The sequence below is a fragment of the Cryptomeria japonica genome, chromosome 6 (genome assembly GCF_030272615.1).
Source record: "Cryptomeria japonica chromosome 6, Sugi_1.0, whole genome shotgun sequence".
Lineage (NCBI taxonomy): Eukaryota > Viridiplantae > Streptophyta > Pinopsida > Cupressales > Cupressaceae > Cryptomeria > Cryptomeria japonica.
Window position 1 is genome coordinate 324669648 of NC_081410.1, and position 14230 is coordinate 324683877.

A 14230-nucleotide genomic window follows, 5' to 3' on the forward strand; every position below is an offset into this window, starting at 1 on the left:
GAAGTTATTGGCTGCATTGAGTATTATTTTAATGTATTTATATTGGTAGAGCCTCTTGTGATGTGTTGTTGAGCCATGTTAGGAGGAGTGGGCTTCCTTGTGATGACCGGGGTCACGAGAGATAGGCTGGCATGAGGTTCCTTGTAAGGATGCATGAAGTCTAGACCACCAGGGCACATTGGAGTTTTCCATGATTTGTAAACAAGTGATAACATTGATAATGAATTAATTGGGATGGGAAAATTATAACTCACTTAAACAAGATAATGAATAGTTTTGAGCCTCATGACTTATGTCCTAGGGAGGATGTTTTAGGATAAGCATGAGAAGACCGTGAAGATGGTAAGATAATCTCCCTTGGTCTCTCATAGGTTGAGATGGTTCCACATGTCCATCAGGCTAGTGCCTTGTGTTATTATGCTATGAGGATGACATGTGATGACATTCCACTCCTACATGTGTTCCCCCTTTATGATTTATGATTATGCTTATTGGATGCATTTATGTCCTGATGAGTTTTATGCCTTTGGGAGTTTATTCTTGTGGCTTTGTGTGAGTTCTTTCTTGAGAGTCCTTATTGGTTAGTCTCTTTGGTTTTGAGTGTCAGCCTAGATGTAGAGTGTGTGTTGGGACCCTGTGTCATCTCCTAGCACAGGGGGGTGGTTCCTTTGGTTCCACATGGTTGGGTGGTTGGTGCTTTTAAACCATTGGGATGTTCCTGTCTTTGGATTCTTCTTGCGTGGATGAGAATGCTTCTTTAGATAGTTCATGGATAATAATTGCAGCAAGAATGTAAATGATGATGTGATTTATGTAATGAAATTCTTATGTAATGGTTGTAAAAGAGATCATGTTTATGAGAAATGATTATGTTGTTCTAGTTATAGTAATAGCTTTTGGTTATGGTATGTGATTGTAATGATGAACCTTGAGTTGTATTGTAACATATTTATATTAAATGAAATGGATGCATGAGATGTGGATATGTATTGTTGTTTAAAACGAAATGATGTATTTTGTGTTCTTGATAAGCCATGTTAAAAGAAAATGGTGTAAATGTTATGACAATGGTATTAGATCTGAAATGATTTCTTTAACTAATGATTTAAGTAGAAGAAATGTTATGTCTTGATAGGATGTATGAGTTTTGAGTAATGTTGGAAGATATTTTAGGACATGTTTATGAGTTGTGATTAAAGAATTTGAAATTATAGTATCATACTTCGTAGTTAGTGATCTAATGGTAGGATTGAAAATCTTATAATGCTTGGGATGTAGTTGAATGTTCCTTATGAAAATATTGTATGGATGTTCTTAATGAATGAATTACTAATCTTATTAATGGAAATTACTAGTAAGTGTATGGGTATACGGTAAAATGAATGCTTGTCTTTTAGGAAAGGATTATAATGTATCATGTGTTATGGTTTAAGGTTATATCTCCATTTGGTGGATTCTATTAGTGGTTATGGAATTAGGATATTGTATTATAGTTTGTGTTGAGATGAATTCATGTAGTTACCTGATTTGTAATGAGATGATTGTTGGTTAATTGATATAGTGCAAGATATTTTATGATTATTAAACGAGCTATGGGTTAAATTTTTAAGGAGGCTTTGTGAGTATTGCATTATGTACTTTTGGAATCATGATGAAGTAATAAGTATGCTAGGAGCATAGAATTATAAATGACTATGTAGAAGTTAAATGTAAATGGAAATGGTGCTAATGCAATGTAAGGGTTAATCTTGGTATGTGAATGGTGATGCTAATAGCCGAAGGTTGGTTAATGGTAATAGGAATATTTGGACTTGGTGTATAAAATGAATCTAAGTGAAAAAGGAAATAGTGGTGCATTGAAAGATAGAATCTCATATTAAATGAAAGATTAAGAAGGTTGCATATCATGAGTGTTAGGTATTGCTATGTTGCACCTATGTGTGTATAATGATTAAGATTATGAGGTATTGAACTGGAAGAAAGTAAATGCTTATTTCTTATGTAGATAGATTAAGTAATGTTGTTGAGATACCCTAAGGAGGAAATAGTAATGATTTATTATATTCCACTTGCGTAATTGTTTGAATAGCTTGAGTGAATTATTCTATGTTCATAACACTTAATTGTTGTTGTGTGCTCACTGCATTGCTTAAGTAATATTATGTGTTGTATTGTTTAAAAAAAAAAATTAAATTAGCATGTTTTTAGCTATATTTCTCTGGGTATTTTGGCGGGCATTACAGGTAGACTTGAGAACCATTCCATAGCTTGTCCTCCCAAACTCCTCGAAAAAAGGTGCATGAGATATGTTTGATCATGCATGAATTCCATGTAGGCAGCACAAAATTCTTTGACATAATTTTGAGGATTTGAAGTACCATCATATTTGTCAAATTTTGGAATCTCAATTTTTGAAGGGAATGGAGGCATGTATAGGTTTTTGTCAAATGGAAATGGGCATATTGTCTCTAGAGAATATTGTTTTGGGGACTTATCCTTGTTTTTCAGTTTTGTGATCCAAGTCCGTAAAGCTTGTAACTGTCTGTGGACCATTATTATAGGAGATTCTTCCTTTTTAGTAATGAGAGTCTGAACATCATATCTAGTAGGAAGTTTGGCACCTTGTTTTGCTAGTTCTAGAAAATAGTCTTCTTTTTCTCTAGCCATGATAGCCTTCATCAATTTTCGGAAATCTTTATCCTTTTGACATTTTTGAATATCTTTTTCTGGAGGTTCAGAATATTCAGCTTCACTTGATGAGGAATCATTATCGGTTTCATGAATACTGAGGTTGTCTTCGTCATTTTGTTTTGTTCTAGGTATAGTGGGAGATAAAGGTTGATCGTAAATTGGTATCTCTGATGATGAAGGTTTATTAGTAAGGGGATCCTCTTCATAAAATGGATTATCTTTATATGAAAAGGGTTGCCCTTTGCCTTTGGCATCTTTCTTACGAGAACTCCTGGTTTGAATAGGCATTTTTATTGATTGGTGTGACCTAAAGCTATTTGTAATGTGGAAGTCAAGATCAAATTCAGAGCTAGATGTTCAGTTAACGTATTGTTTGGGAGAAGCAACTAAGATTTAATCTAGTTTTAGGAACAATCTATCCTGTATAAGATGTTTATCTAAGTTGATCCAAGAGAAGTGACTAAGACTCAGTCTAGTTTCAGGAAAGATCTATCTTGTATAAGATGTTTATCTAAGTGACTTAGGTTTGATATGTAGTTGATTGAACTAGCTGAAAGATGATCGACAAATTGTGCAACACAAATGGTAGAGGTACACTATTTTGATATGTTTATGTTTAGGATGATGATAACCAATTTTAGGCTCGTTGTAGACTATTTTAGGCAAGTTTGACTGTTTTGGACTAACAAAATCAGAGATTCGTACGACAGGTTTCTCAGGACCAGATGACAATACAATAGTTTCAGGACAACAACAACAATTTTTTGTACGAGTTGCTACCTAGTACCGTACGATAGATGGGTATGTCTAGAACGACAGACTGATCAATGCAAAGATTTATTGTATGACATAGGATTCAGGATAAAATGATAATTGTCAGAACTGGATGATAGACAATTAGGATTCGTACAACACAGGATGTAGGCTCAAACGACAGACTATTAGGACTGATGGAATTTTGTACGATGAAAATATGAAACAGGATGATAAATCAGAAGACTCGTATGACTATTTGCTGGACAGAGGCAAAATTCTGAGTTTTCAATGACTGAGTATGACTAGATTTGAGATGGATTGAGTTTTTGATCGCTGATTGACAATGAGTAGTTTAGAGGTGGACTGAATTCTTGACAGCTAAGGTATACTAGTTTGTGACATGAACATAGTTTTGACTAGGATAGACTAGTTTTGGACAGAGTTTTGATTGGGATAGACTAGTTTTGGACAGAGTTTTTGATCATTGAGTTATTTCTTGTTTTCTCTAGTTTTGGTATTTTAGTTTCAGTTTCAGGGATGAAAACATAGAATATGAATAATAACTCCAATCACAACATGTAAACCCTACAAAATTTGGTGAGAGAAGAAAACCTTTTCTTGTAGACTCAGGTACACACCCAATAGCTAATCAGAATATAACTACTGAGTCTCACGTAATGGATTCTCAACGCCATATTAGCTGACTCCTAATGCTAATGGGGGCACGAAATGACAAGTATCTTGGGAGAGTTACTATATCTCTTGCACAAAGATTATCTCCCCTTTCGGAGGTGAACCAGACAACTTCTAATTTGAATTGGAACTAGTAAGGGGTCTGTTCGACGCATCGAGGTATAAACTCAATTAAGAGGTCTCCTAGCCTTGAAAACCAAGGTTTAATATACCTGAAGGTACAGAGGAGAGCTATTCCCGAGCACTGTTGTTGACTGATTTTCATCAAATCATGTTTATTTTATAGTGGGTTGGAGTATTTGGTGTTTAGCCATTCCCACTTGAGTCGTTCCCCTCACACCGACCGTAATGACTTTAAGAGTTATTAGCTCCTTGGGAGGGCAAGCCCGCTAAAGATGTACAAATCTCAAACTTAAAGAAAATACCTCAAGGGTCTGGATTTCTGATTGCCTATGAAGATAAGAGCATACTCTCCTACCTCTCAGAATTTACTTAAAACATGAAATACAAATTTTTTCTTTAACTAGATAGCAAGTTAGGTGCCTAAAAATGAATTTAAAGAATACACAATGTTTGCTCAAATCTCCTCAGGTAACCTACAAAGACAACGAACCAGTAGTCATATTGTCTTTATGTGACAAGCATATTCTTTGACAAGCATTCTGCAAAAACTGATTAGGCTGTGAAAAATTCTCAGATAGACAGATAAACAGCCAGGGTCAGTCGTCAGTATAATCAAAATTGAATGAGAAAATTGAAGAATGAAATCTTCTTTTTGACCAAGAAAATACAGAAATTGTATGACAATTCTTACCAGATCGTACGATAAATCACACCATATCGTACGACACCTGTAGTTTGTCATTTGGGCATATGGGAAATGTCGTACGACAAATCGCAAAAACTGTATGGACGAAAATTCCAAAAGTCAAAAAATCTGAAAAAAATAAAAATAAGCAATTAGTCTTGGAGGCCTAAAAATATAGTCTTTTGCCCCATGGTGGGCACCAGAAATGTGTGTGTGAAAAAGTGAAAAGAAGTCTGATAGCTGCAGGCACAACACTTCAATTAAGTCATTACATGTATGGTTAGTAAATCAATAATCAATAAATAATAAACCATAACAAAGCGACTAATTGCCTTCTAAAAGATGCGAGTATAAGATCGCTCTCATATTTTTATAAGCAATACCACTGACTAGACTACACCAAGATGAAGGATTTAATCTTTATGAACATGATATTAAACTATATGGATGCAAGATGGATGAAAGATTCAAGCAATAATGAAATAAACTAAATATGGAAAAAGCTAAACTAAGATCCAAATAATCTCAAAAAGTGAGCACAATATCTTCAATGACTCCAGAGAAAAATCAGCATAATAATAATAATCTCGAAGGTGTTTCTCAAATATCTCTGGGGTCATTTGAATGAGAGCTGAAGGCTGAATTTATAGAAATTCACAAAAGATAAAAAAACACAATTTAGAATTAATTGAAATAATTGAGAAATCAGGTTCAATTAACTTTGAGATAGATTCCAATTATAGTTTAATTGAAATGCACTCAGATAAGAAGTTCAAGTTGCATTAGAAATAATAATTTATTAATTCCATTCACTTTGTGATAAAAATAGGTAATTCTTTGATTTATTCAAGAAAAGAGTCTTTTCAATGCAACTGAACTTCTTTTTCTCAAAAGCTTGGAGTTCCAATTTTAGAGAAAGCAATTAAGAATTCCTTTTAATTGTTTTTCTGATTTCAAGTTCTCAATTTAGAAGAAAGAAATAATATCTCAAGTTTGATTTCTTTCTCAATTTAATTCTTTTATTTTATTTTCAATTTAACTCTTGCTTTGTGATTAATACCTCTTTTGTAATAAATTAATTCCTTTTTGCATGATTAAATGGCAAATTTATTAATTAATTCAATATGCTAGGATATTTAATAAATTAAAATAGGATAATCGATCAAAATGATTTTCTTGGAATGATTTAATTAATTAAATAAATATTTAATTAATATTGAGTAATTCATTTGCCATGTAATATTGAGTAATTCTCATGCCCACAGAGGTGACAAATGTAACCACAGTTGAACCAATCTCTTACAATACCTACTGCTTGATTCTTTGGTTGCTTTAAAAGGTGGTAGCTACCTTTATCAGATATTCATCAAATAAAAAAACCATTCATAATTACTTTTAACCAAAAAGAAAATCAAGGAAGGGCTTTTAACTAGAATTTTTTGAAAGGCACACATACAACATGAATCAATGTTTGAATTTTGAGAATTTTAAATAAATCAAAGACCATGACAGAAGTACTATTCACAGGCAATCCTCTCGTAGTGATAAAACTACTAAATATTCACCATTTCATTATAGATCATCCACTAATCAACCATTCAATATGAATAGAAGGAATCCATATACCACAATTCCAAGATAATAGATATTTGAAACCCACTAGTGTCTTTCTATATTGAAATGAACAGAAAAACAGATGAGTACTTAAAAATAAATAGAAGTTTTTTTGTTCTAATGAGTAAATCAAAGTTTGCCCAAAAGATCCTAAATTCAGTTCATGTTCAACTATTTAAAGATTATAAAAAGTAATGGTTTCTTGAGGACAACCGTTTTTAAAAACTTAGTCTTTTAAAGGAATGAGAGCCAATATTAATAAAAAGTAATAAAAATCATGAAATTATGACCACCACTCTAGCTCCAGTGCATTTGTCTTCAATAACTTCCACTTCCCGCTGATCTTGTGCTGCTTCCTGTGCTTTTATCCTTTGCCTATATTCTTAGTACCTAGTGAAAATTGTGGTAATGTTTTTACCCCCTGGTGTGGTTGTGATCTGCAACCTTGTCTTCCATTTTCAAAGCAATTTTTCTGCCTCATCTAGGGTCTTGTGTATGCCATTGATCTCATCTTCAAATGATACTGTATACAATTGTAAATGGCTCAACTTATTGAATTATTCTAAGGAGGTGGTTTGAGGGTTTTTGAATTCTCTATAATAAATTTCCTTGTACTGATTTGTCATCTCATTGAGCTCACACACATTCTCCTCAAATTCATCCATGAGATCTACTTCCAAAGTATTGAATTTTTCTTTTATCTTTACAAGGTCTTCAAAATATTGTTCCAACATTTTATCAATGTCCTTTATGTAATCATCATAAATAGTTACCTTCCAGTCCAATGCCTCAAGCCACGTGGGATCAATCTCTTTAGGATGTTCTACTAATTTTTCTACCACCAGCACAATATGGTTCATGGAGATAAGTTTCACAATCTCCCTTGCAAGTACATATGTACTGCTATGCTCTTTCCTAACCTGTTGTAACTCAGCCACCAATTCTTTTCTTTTACTTAACACAGTTACATAAAGTTATCCAAATTTGGTGATATAAACAATACCTTCCCGATACAATTCATCCACCAATTCAGTAGAAACTTTGGCATATCCAAGCTTATTCTTAACTTTTTGAATGGTGTCAAGATCAATTCCCTGCACACTCGAACTAAAGGCTTCTTCGTTAACATGATTTACAATAGATGAAATAAAGACTTTTAGAGATTATACCTGATCTTGCAACTTAAGATTTTTTTTTCTTCTGCTCTTTGGCTCTCTTGATCAATGCATTACTGAAAAATCATCATGATAAACATCTCCCTCTAGGATAGATGGTCCCATATCCACGTGACTAATTTTATAACCATTTTCTGTTATCTCATTCTCATTCATATCCCTTATGGGATCTATCATTTCTAACAATTGATGACCAGACACAAAATTAGAAATAATTTGGGAAATCCTCTTAGCCTTTTTGGGTTTGTGGGAACTTTGTAGCGACAAACCGACATTATCAACTTTATCAGTGGCAGGGGTGGCACTTTTCCCTTTCTTCTCTATTTCTTTTTTTACCCAAATAGGATAAGTAGTTTCAAGTTTTGAATCCTCATTGACAGCTTTGGCTAGGTGATTTAGTGGCTGACTCTCCTATAGTCACATTAACAATGGTGGTCGAAGTGACCTTTGTTCTTCCCGAGCTGAATATTTTTTCTCTTGGTAAGGGTTGACACTTTGTTGCCACTTTCCATTTAGCCAATTTGATGTTCTTCTCAGGACAGGAGAAGTACGAACCATCAAATCCAAAACTTCATTTTTTGTCCAATGAATTTTGGGTGGAGTTTTGGTGGAAAGGGTATGATATTTTGGGTCAACAACAACCTCATCCTCTTCTGAATTATTAGGGATATTAAAAGTGATACCAAAAGATTTAATTTGTTGCAAAGTGAGTCTCACAAAAATTCTTTTGTATACCTCATTGTCATCAAAACAATCCTCCCAAAAATCTTCAATATCGGGTTGGTGCATATAGCTTTTAGCCCCAAACAAATTTTGCTTCACATACCCTTTGCTGTCAAAGTTATCTCTGGCTGGCAGAGATTGGAGATTAAATTCATCTAGGGTTTTCTCAACCCCTTTGGCATCGCTATTTGGTTTACAAGAAAAGAGAGGCATAGACAATGGAAATGCATATCCCCTTTTTCCCACATTAAAAAATTTAACATTCAAAACGGCCATTTGTCGACACACCTCAAGAAACACAAGGAAATCAATGGGTAATCGAGGAAGCTTCAAAGGATCTTTTTCAGAACCCTCAATTTTGAGATATGTGAATTTATCAAATTGGGTATAAAAACTTCCAAATTTCATCACCAGAGAAACAACTTCACGTGAAATCGGTAACCTAGGGTTTCCCTCAAGTCTTTAAACAAACTCCATCAGAAAAGCATCACTGACCTGAGAATAAAATTGCATTCTCGCTTGCATGGTGAGTTGAGGAAATTTCCTATAAGTAGGCACCATGTTGTAGGAGAACCTCACAATTCTAACCTGGGCCAGACAACCTCTTACTAGCTAGCACATAAATTAGATATGAACATATGCTGAAAACCATAGTTTGTTGGAGGTTTTTCAATTGCTCATTCAGATGATGACTAATTATGGCAGCCCAGTTGACAGAATTCTTTGGGTTACAAATGAGAAGATAAAACAACATATCCAAAATTTGAAAGTGTTGGAGCGAGCATTCCCAACCACATGATACAATAAACGATTAATTTCTGAAATTTCATCTTTGAAATGCATTCTCCTAAGTTTCATAGGTAATTGGGACTTACCTCCTTTCTCGGACCTTAACCAAGACTTGGCTATAGTTTTTTTGCACCAGTCTTCGTTGGCCTTGAAATACTATTCTCTCGCAATAATAGACATCTCCTCAAGGGGTCCTTTTTCTGGAATGCACAACTCACAGGAAATGCTATCAGGAGTAATTGACGTGAGCACCATTCTATCTTCCGCTCAAATTTCCTGTGTCATCAAATTGTACCTCTTCGATCATGAAACAACTAAATCAGCAAAGGGTATGGCTGAAGGAAAACCCCCTCCATATGCTAGGCCACTCTAAAGATTTCTATCCCGTAGTGAGGTTCTATTGATCTGCTCAAGGTTCTCTAACAATTTCTCAAAGTCTAGATGCTCAATCTCCATATCTCTTATGCCTGCCCAGTGACTTTGGATTCCACTTTGCATGAGTGCGAACTAGGTATCATACTTCATGAAAGCATGAATCAAAATGAAAGGCAGGTTGAAAAATCATCTGCCACCCGTCTGTGTACTTATATCGATATGACATGCATTTAATGCTGCATTTAATCCACTAAAAAATGGCATTTTCATTCGCATGTACATGTTTACAAGATAAATTTAGTTTAGTCTATACAAATGACTTCACAAGGTGGTGACGCCCAAAAACCTAGGTAAGGATTCACAAGTCGCTTGATCGCAAAAAACTCAAACTTTAGAACTAATGGTTGAGACTTTCAAAGTTTAGACAACCTTCTCTCAAGCAACCAAACACGAGACAAAGAGACAAGCTAGCTAATCGGGAACTTTCAAAAATTTAGAACCCCATTACAATGTTAGGAAATGCTAAAGAAGGGTGAAATGGTTCAAAAACTCACAGAGCCACGACTTGGGTCTTAAACTGATAAAGAAAACAATGAGAACCTTAAAGAACAAACACATAAGGACTCGATTAGGTAGAAGAATATCAAGGCTCCCAGACTTGTGACATAGTTTAATTTTCAAGGATAACACATCTTTGGGAGTATCCTTGCAATGATTTATTGATAATGAAGAATAGTCTCGAGACTGCATGAGCTAGAGTCACTTGATGAAAGATGACAAGCAATAATAAATAATATCCAAGCTTATTGAAATCACCTCTATTGTAGCTACAAAAAGAGAGTTAGAGTCTGCATGTTCGAGATTGGAGACTTGGTCTTAAGAGAGAACCCTAAAAAAAATAAGAAAGAGAAAATCCATGGAAGTTTAAACCTAACTGGCTAGGTCCTTATATCTTCACAATAACTTATTTATCCAGTGCATACCAAATTACCATGCTAGAAGGGGAGCCACTTGAAGAACCACTCAATAGAATACATATCAAAAGATTCTACACCTAATCCTCAAAGTATCCCATTGAAAAAATAAAAATAAATTGAAAAATATCAATACACACACACACACACACATATATATATATTACAATAAAAATGAAAAAGAAAAAAATTGCCACCTTTATGAAAACTTGGCAAACACTCATCTTGTGTGAAACAAAAAAAATGAAAAACTTGAAGAAAGTAAAGAAAAATGATTCATCCTCTGTTGAAAACCATTTTGGTGGTGCCTTGGGAAAGTATCGTGGTGAAAATCTGGTGAACAGGCACCGCGTGTAGTTAGTCAAGCTTCTCCATCTATCAGTACTCTATCTATTTTTCCATAATAAAACTTCACCTTGCTTTGTAATAAACCTTCCAACTCCATTCATAATAAACCCTTTTTCCACACCTACTATGGAATGATACTTGTTGATGTTTAGTGTGTTTATCTTCTAGAGAAAACAATAGTCTTTCCCCCCCTTTATCTTGGTGCCAACACACTACATTCCTAACTATTGGCACCTCCTTGACCCAATGTTATGGATGTGATTCCTAAGAATTTCCAAAATGTGAAATGTTCTACTATCATTGGTCATGTGATTTTGTATCACACACCATTGTATCTATCTGCATATCATAATAAATTTACACTTACACCATTTCAGTCTATTTGTTCATTCTCTCTTTCTTCTCATCTATTCTTCCTATCCCCTTGATCTATTCATTTCCCATAACCAACCTATCTATCTTCTATTCTTACTAACTTTTCTTCTACTCACTCATATTTCCTATCAACCGTTTCCATCCGATCATCTATCTTTTGTCTTATACAAGATGTTTCCATCTTGAAACCAGACTTGATCTTTATCAATCAATTAAATAAATTCACTCAATGAAATGAATCCAATGAATCTAATCAACCCAATCAACCCAATCAATCCAATCAATCAAATCAAACCCATGTATGTCATCAAGCTAATTATTCTTCTATTTTTATATATAACATTCTTTTCTTTTGAGAGATTAACCCCAACTTTTATTTTTTATCCAATCTCTCGAGGAGGCATCATACCTCCTTATCTTGATCCTTTGGGGCATAATGTGGCATATTCCTCTAAATCTTTTCTTCTTCTTTGAGACAATGCTCAAAATCTCACCACCTCAAAGAGGGGCAAAATGTAGACACCAAAAATCAACATTCTTCTAATCGTCAATCATCTTTTATAATTAAATAATTTTTAATTATTTAATCAACCTACTAATCGCTCCCCCTCTTCATATTAATTAAATTTATATAATTTAATTAATTATCATTTATTTTAATTTTTGATTAATTAATTATTCTCATCATTTTCTTCTAAAGTCCTTTTGTAATTGAATAAATTTTACTATTTAATTAACTACAATTATTCTCATCATTTTCTTTTAAAGTCTTTTTGTAATTGAATGATTTTTATTATTTAATTAACTATTCCTCTATGGCCGAATAAATTAATCCATTTATCCTTCCATTTATCCTTTCACTCGTCAATCTAGGTAAATAGATGAAATTTTTATTTTCTTTTTACCCTTTGCTCATGAAATTAAATAATTTTATTATTTAAAATCGCATTTTTCCACTCACCTTCCCACTCTCTCCACTTTCTTATATTCATCACCACTTGTCCTTCAATTCCTTTCACTAGATTCTCTAATTCTCCACTATCTTTCAACCTCTACCACTTATCCTTCTTCTTCTTCCAACCTTGCCACTTGCCTTTGGATTCCTTCCAAACATCTTCCCACTCTCTCCCTATCTTTGGCAAAATTTCTCCTATGCGATCTCAACCGTCTATTCATTCTGGGATGAATTCAAACTCAACCATTGATCTATCTGTTTCCCAATCTATAAATTTGAATCTTTGCTTCCATTTTCTCTTTAACCACTACTTTTGATATTTCTTTTTATCAAATTATTTGTGCTTGCAAATTTCTGAGGGTCATTATCATTGAAATTTGGGAAGAAACTCAATAGCTATGGAGAGATTAGGGGAATATTTGTTTTACTGTGCTTTCTTTTGATTTGTGTTATCTTCATTATGCACTCTCATCTTCATGCTCTTCATAGGATAGTTTGATTTTAACATAGTTTGGATTGGTGGTTTTCCTTTGATGATTTATGCATGTGGAATTTCATGCAATACATTTCAATTTTGGTGAACCAAATCAAAATGCAACTGTCATCTCTTAAACCTGCACCCTATGCTAAGCTATCTACTCAACAGGCTAGTGACACATGGGAACATGCCTAGGCCTATGGGTTGCTTGTACTTGGAGTGAGCCTCTAGAGAAAGCTGGTTCTTATGGGATTCACCTAAATCTAACTAATCTAATGATCTTACTGAGAAAAGAGAAATAAGGATTGCATGAATTAAACCAACAACCTAATGTGTGATGCACCAAAACATTAACTGGACCTACCAACAACTTACATACACTTTTTTTAAAACAATGATAAAGCTTCACATACACAAATTATTTTCATATTTTTCTTTCATAAACATTTCATAAGAAGGTATTAGAGCTTAAATCCTAGAAAGAAAGATAATTTCACAACTAGAACATTCTTCTTTTCAACACAACCTATAACCTGCAATTCACATATTTTTTTGCAAAAGGTGCTAATCATGAGACAAAACCACAAGGAAAAGATAATTTCATAAGCAATATAATCATTCAAGAAATTGCACACAATAAAGAAGATATCTGAGAAGGTAAAATACTTAACTTCATTGAATTTCAAGGCATCCACTGTCATACATATCAAAAGAGCTACAAAATATGCCAAAATTGTCAAGGATTGAAAAAGCCACTAAATCTCGAATGCATAATAAGAACCGACTTTTTAAATGAAGTCTTAAGCATACTTATGATTCTTCCAAGCAGTTACATAAAAATAGGGACCTTAACCTACTTGGTTGAATGCACTCAAAAAGCCTATTTTTGAGCCCACCAAAAGACTCCAAAAAGGCTCCAAAATGGAGAAAAAGTCAAATTTGACCAAGTTAAACATGAAGGCACAAGAAAATGATGCCTCAATACTCTCCAAGGCTTTTAAAAGGTAAAAAAAAACCTCTTAGATTCTTGCAATCTCTTCAACCACCCTTACATCTCCACATGTCCAACAACTACCCAAACTACTTGCTGCACACTTGGAAATTGCTCATAACTGCTTCAAAACACCTCTCCCCTTTTCATAACACATGAGTCCTATATACTTGGCACTTGTTATCTGCCTTTTTGACTTGGCACTTGTCATTCTTCTTCTTTTAGCTACATTGGTTTAACAACCACATGTTATCGCTTGTTCTATAAGAAATATTTATTAGGTTTAATAATTCATCACTTAATAAATATCTATTATATTGACAATATTCATCAAGTAATAAATTATAATTCACGTAATAAATTTATTTATACATTCATTAAAATTGTAAAGAAAAATAATTGCTTTTCTTAATGCCTATGGGCTATTAGTGGGCAAGAAATTTTCAAAAAAGAAAGGCAACAATTGCCTATTCTTATCGGGCATG